Consider the following 6,000-nt stretch of genomic DNA (forward strand, 5'->3'; position numbering starts at 1 on the left):
TACCCAGCATGCCTCCCCCGAAATCGGCGTATGCTGCCTGAATGGCGGGGTAAAAACGGTCATACACGTAAAAATACACTCGTGCTTAAAACATGAGTGAACGTGGGAGTCTAAGCCCATGAACGAAGAAGAAGAAGGAGGAATTGCGTCCTGCGAGACCTGATCTCCATGGGAAAGGACGGAACGCCGTACTAAAGAACGGGAAAAATAAACAAACAAGACAGCAGAGAAAGACATACAAACCAACAAAGATACAAATCAAATCGTATTACCATTTTAGTGCATCATATGGCTACTTGACCAATCAGGACTGATTCTAGGTGATCCTCAAAATGTTATCACGGTCAGACCGGGACCCTTTTTGTTTATCACGCTAAAAAAATAAACACGAAAAATTAAAAATGTGAATTAACAATATCAGCGTGACTTATTCTAAAGAATGACTTTTTATCTAAAAAAAAACTTTAAAAAACAACAACAACCAAAATGCCAGTTTTGTCGGTGGGTGCTTTACTGAACGGCAAGGCACCACCCACCCTCTGAGTGTACAATGCCGACCTGGTTCCGACAACATTTTAAAAAACCTGGTGAAAATACGTCACTTAATTGACGTCAAATATATCTTTACGTCATTTCCTTTCTGTAGGCGTTGCTTCTGAATCTGTGCTCTCTGATGGACAAGAAAAATCCAAGCAACTGAAACGCATGTTCAACATGGTTTATCTTGTGAGATTGTTGTGTGAGCGCATTTCACCTGTTAATATTCATCACGTTAGGTGAGTGATAGGCTGACTCAGATCACGAGAATACTTTAACTAACAGGCATAATCAGATAAAAAGAAAACCAGTCCCCATTGCGGCTGTTCTGTCTAATTGGCGGGATCGCTTCGAAACTGCTTTTGGTCCAAATTAGACGGTCATAAAACCGTTTTCGAATATGCAAGTGGGTGAACATTTTGCCAGATAAGTCTTTTTCTGCTTAATTGGTGTTTGTCTGTCTGTGCCCTGAAAAGACCGCTAGGTCGAAATATATGTGAATGTAACGTATTTTGTTATCAATAATAAAACGCTCCAACAAATTTCCATTCTTGTCTTTTAATTCTGAATTTTGGAACGTTGGCAGTTTCTTTGTTTTTGGATTTTGATATGCTGACTGTTAGCAAATGATCACATATATATCACAAACATGATATCAACATTCGCCTACCGGCTCATGATGTATATCCATTTTCTCAACATTATCATTTGCTAACAGTTAGTTTGTTAGAAATAACTTATAATATATTTGAGTTCTCTTTTAATGTGCAAACTATTCCTCGTTTATTGATGTTATGAAGTCAATTGCAAAACTAAATACATTTTGTGCACAGCCTACTGCAAATCATGTGTGAAACTGGGTCCTGTGTGTGTGTGTGTGTGTGTGTGTGTGTGTGTGTGTGTGTGTGTATGTATGTCTTATATATGAAGTCTTATATCGCGCGCGTATCTCCAGACTCGGACTCAAGGCGCAGGGATTTATTTATGCCGTGTGAGATGGAATTTTTTACACAATACATCACGCATTCACATCGACCAGCAGATCGCAGCCATTTCGGCGCATATCCTACTTTTCACGGCCTATTATTCCAAGTCACACGGGTATTTTGGTGGACATTTTTTATCTATGCCTATACAATTTTACCAGGGAAGACCCTTTTGTCAATCGTGGGATCTTTAACGTGCACACCCCAATGTAGTGTACACGAAGGGACCTCGGTTTTTCGTCTCATCCGAAAGACTAGCATTTGAACCCACTGCACCTAGGTTAGGAAAGGGGGGAGAAAAATGCTAACGCCCTGACCCAGGGTCGAACTCGCAACCTCTCGCTTCCGAGCGCAAGTGCGTTACCACTCGGCCACCCAGTCTGTGTGTGTGTGTGTGTGTGTGTGTGTGTGTGTGTGTGTGTGTGTGTGTGTGTGTGCGTGTGTGTGTGTGTGTGTGTTTTCGTGCGTGTGTGTGTGTGTGTGTTTTCGTGCGTGTGTGTGTGTGTGTGTTTTCGTGCGTGTGTGTGTGTGTGTGTGTGTGTGTGTGTGTGTGAAGGGCCGGACGAGGGGGGGGGGGGGGGGGCTCAAAATAGACAGATTGTGCAATTTCTAAGCTCAGGTAGCCCCGTTCGCTTTCTTTATATTCAACAAATTTTCCAGACCCCTCTAGGATCCTCGGTCGCTCCGCTCATTCGTATAGGTCGCTTCCCTCCCTTTACTTAGCCACCCCCTCTTACAAACTAGCTGATCCGGCCCTGGTGTGTGTGTGTGGGTGTGTGGGTGTGTGCGTGACAGTGCTTGACAATGAGACTGACTTCACCGCTGGTTCTAGAGTGACAGTAACTTGACGACGCGTACTAACGGCAGGCCATAGAACCAGCAGATCACATCTCTAACCGTGTCCCTGCCTTCGTCCCGTCCTGCATCACTGAGTCACCATAGGGACGGACAGAGGCATCGATAACATTTGAACAAAACCCACAAGAAAGCAAACCAACAAATAAACGAAACAGAAAAATACACTCTCTGTGTCAAATCTGGATAGTTGACCTTTCATTTAAATTCTTATTTTCAAATTGTTCTTTGTTATTGAACGTTCGAAGTCAATGTCATACATGTAATACGACCAATTGCGATGATGGCGTATGTAGACCAAATTACGGCAGCCATTAGCAATTCTCTGCTCCTACATCGACGCAAAGCCACAAATACCTGAGCCAATCAGGAGAGGCCTTACGATGCCCTTATTTGGGGTTACTTTTGAGCTCTGATTTGTGTGTGTTTGTGTATGTGTGTGTGTGTGTGTGTCTGTGTGTTTGTGTGTGTGTGTGTGTGTGTTTGTGTATATTCAAACTACCATTAGCAGAAACTATCAAATGGAATAGATATGCACACACCCACACACACACACACACACACACACACACACACACACATAGACACACACACACAAATGAGTTGCTTTTGTAGATTGCATAGTAAGTTTCATCCCCCCCACACACACACACACACAAATACAGTTAAATATCCATTATAAGTACATTATTGGATGTGGTTATAAAGAACATTACATGCAGTCGACGCGCGGTGACTCAATCGATCGCTGACAGGGCTTTTCCCAAAAGCCGATGTTACAAGTAAGAAAATGGGTAATTCTGGTAAATCGTTCGCTGGAAGTAATCGATAATCCTGCACCTTCGTTAATTGAGTTCAGAAAAATTAAAAAAAAGTTGAATACAAGCTTGACAATGCTCACATACATTTTGAGCGAACACACACACACACACACACAAACATACATCCACGCACGCGCGCACGCACACACTCACTCACACACACACACACACACACACACACACAGGCATACACACACTCACACACGCGCACAGACGTACATACACTCACACACGCGCACAGACGTACATACACTCACACACACACACACAGTTACACTCACATTATGTGACATATACACACACAAACACACTTGCACACACACACACACACACACACACACACACACACACACATTCACACACATTCACATACTCAACTGCACGCACACATACACACAAGCACACGCATACACACACACACACACACACACACACACACACACACACACACACACACACTGTTTTTTTGGTGCGTGTTGTAATTTTATTAATTTCAAAAAAGATCAATCGTAGAAAACAGTACGATTGATGGTCATTATAGTGGAGAGGAAATAGAACGTGGATTAAAGAAAAAAGTTTACTAATTACATATTACAGAAAACCCGAAGAAGAAGAAGAACAAGCACAACAGGAAAAAAACTTGTTTTGACGTCACTAAAATAAACCGTCCCGAAATGCACTTAGAGATCCTGTAACGGTAAGTGAAGAAGATGGCTATTTAAAACACGAGACGGTAGGCATGTTGTTTGGCTGTTGTTTTAACGTCTCTTAAATCGCTAAATGTATTCAGGACCGATAAAATGTGGAAAAAACCCGTTACATTGCAATCAGAATTAATTCATACAGAGTGGTGTTCCAAAGCGAACAGATGAGACAAAAGTAGATCAAATGTGATACAAAATGCATCAATTATACAGAACCACTTATGCGTTTGGACGATTTCTGAGATTTTTTACAGAACGGAAATAACATTTCATATGACGGAGGAATAATCACAAAAAGGTATTAATTAGACATTATTTTCACACTGAAAAAGAGTATCATTAAAAGTGCAGACATAAAGGCAAACTACATAAAACGAGCGGGGTGAGAGCGAGAGACGGACAGAGGGAGGGAGGGAGGGAGGGGAGAGGGAGAGATGGAGGGAGGGAGAAGGAGGGAGGGAGGAGGGAGAGAGAGAGGGAGGGAGAGAGAGCGGGAGGGAGAGAGAGAGGGAGGAGGGAGAGAGAGAGGGAGGGAGACAGAGCGGGAGGGAGGAGGGAGAGAGAGAGGGAGGGAAAGGGAGAGAGAGAGAGCGAGGGAGGCAGAGGGAGGGAGGAGGGACAGAGAGGGAGGGAGGGAGGTGGGGGAAAGGGATGGAGGGAAGGGGAGGGAGGGAGGAAGGGAGGGAAGGAGAGGGAGGGAAGGAGAGAGAGAGAGAGAGAGTGAACGAACAAACGAACTTAATTTTACAAGGTCAAAGGCACATCGCCTTGTCCAACAACCTAATCTTCAACACATACTAAACATTTACTATTCACTAAAGAAGTACACAAGTGTTGATTTTATAAGAAATAGGAGGGGAAAAAATGCTAAATTCAGCCAGAATATAAAATGGAATACAAATACATGTTATGGGGTGAAAGTTATAAATATATTTTATTTTTAAACAAGCCATCATTTTGCTTATGCAATCAAATGAAAGGGTATATAGATGAAACAAATGTTGAACAAGATAATGAAGGCAAAGGATAAATAAAAAGCACATCAATAAATGTAAAAACAAAGAAATTAATTGAAATCATGCGTAGAAAAAAACATTATTACATGTAAAGAATTAAACAAATAATGACAATTAAATTAATAATTATAATTATAAAAATAATGAAAATACAAAAGGGGCTAGTATGAGAGAGTGTGAGAGAGACAAGCCGAGAAAGGGAGAGAGAGAGAGAGAGAGAGAGAGAGAGAGAGAGAGAGAGAGAGAGAGAGAGAGAGAGAGAGGAAGAGAAATAGACAAGCAGAGAGAGAAAGAGAGAGGGGGGGGGGGAGTGAGAGACAAACAGTGAGAGAGAGAGAAGGGGGAAGAGAAAGAGAGAGACAAGCAGAGAGAAAGAGAGAGAGAGAGAGAGAGAGGGTGGGGAGAGGGAGAGAGAGATGGAGAGAGAGATGGAGAGAGAGAGAGGGGATAGAGAGAAAGAGAGAGATTCATACATTTACACACACACACACAAACCAGTTCAGGTAGAAAGTGTGCATGAACAAAGTTACAAAATCTCACTTTATAAAGAATGGTGTGAATAAGATTACTTATTGTGGTTTTCGTTTTTAATACATATTCATCAATAGAGTTTTGTACAAACCGTATTGTATAGTATCATGCTGGCATGTGATATTGCTGACTCAGTACACTGCTCTTCATTCCTTACATACAAAATCAAATTGATTTGGAAAGAACTGAACCGGTGTAACACCGGATTTTTGTTAACAAGGATACAAGTAAAGGTTGTACACTTTATTTCAACCTATCCTCAATAAAAGGAAATTCGAAGACCGACAAAAGGACGTCGTTCTGACATTTATCTAATTCTGTTTAACATGACAAAAAAGAAGAACATGAAGATGAACATAATTAAGAAGAACAAGAAGAACAAGAACAAGAAGAAATCTTATAATTACATCTCTACAAAAGTGGTACTGAAATGCAGTGAAATGTGATCCTTTACGTTGAGAACTATAATTATTATCAAAAACATATATACAAGAGCTAATAACATGTGCTGACCTTACAAATATAACAAATATCTGAAGAAATATTAAAC

This window comes from Littorina saxatilis, linkage group LG13, assembly GCF_037325665.1.
Source record: "Littorina saxatilis isolate snail1 linkage group LG13, US_GU_Lsax_2.0, whole genome shotgun sequence".
Taxonomy (NCBI): domain Eukaryota; kingdom Metazoa; phylum Mollusca; class Gastropoda; order Littorinimorpha; family Littorinidae; genus Littorina; species Littorina saxatilis.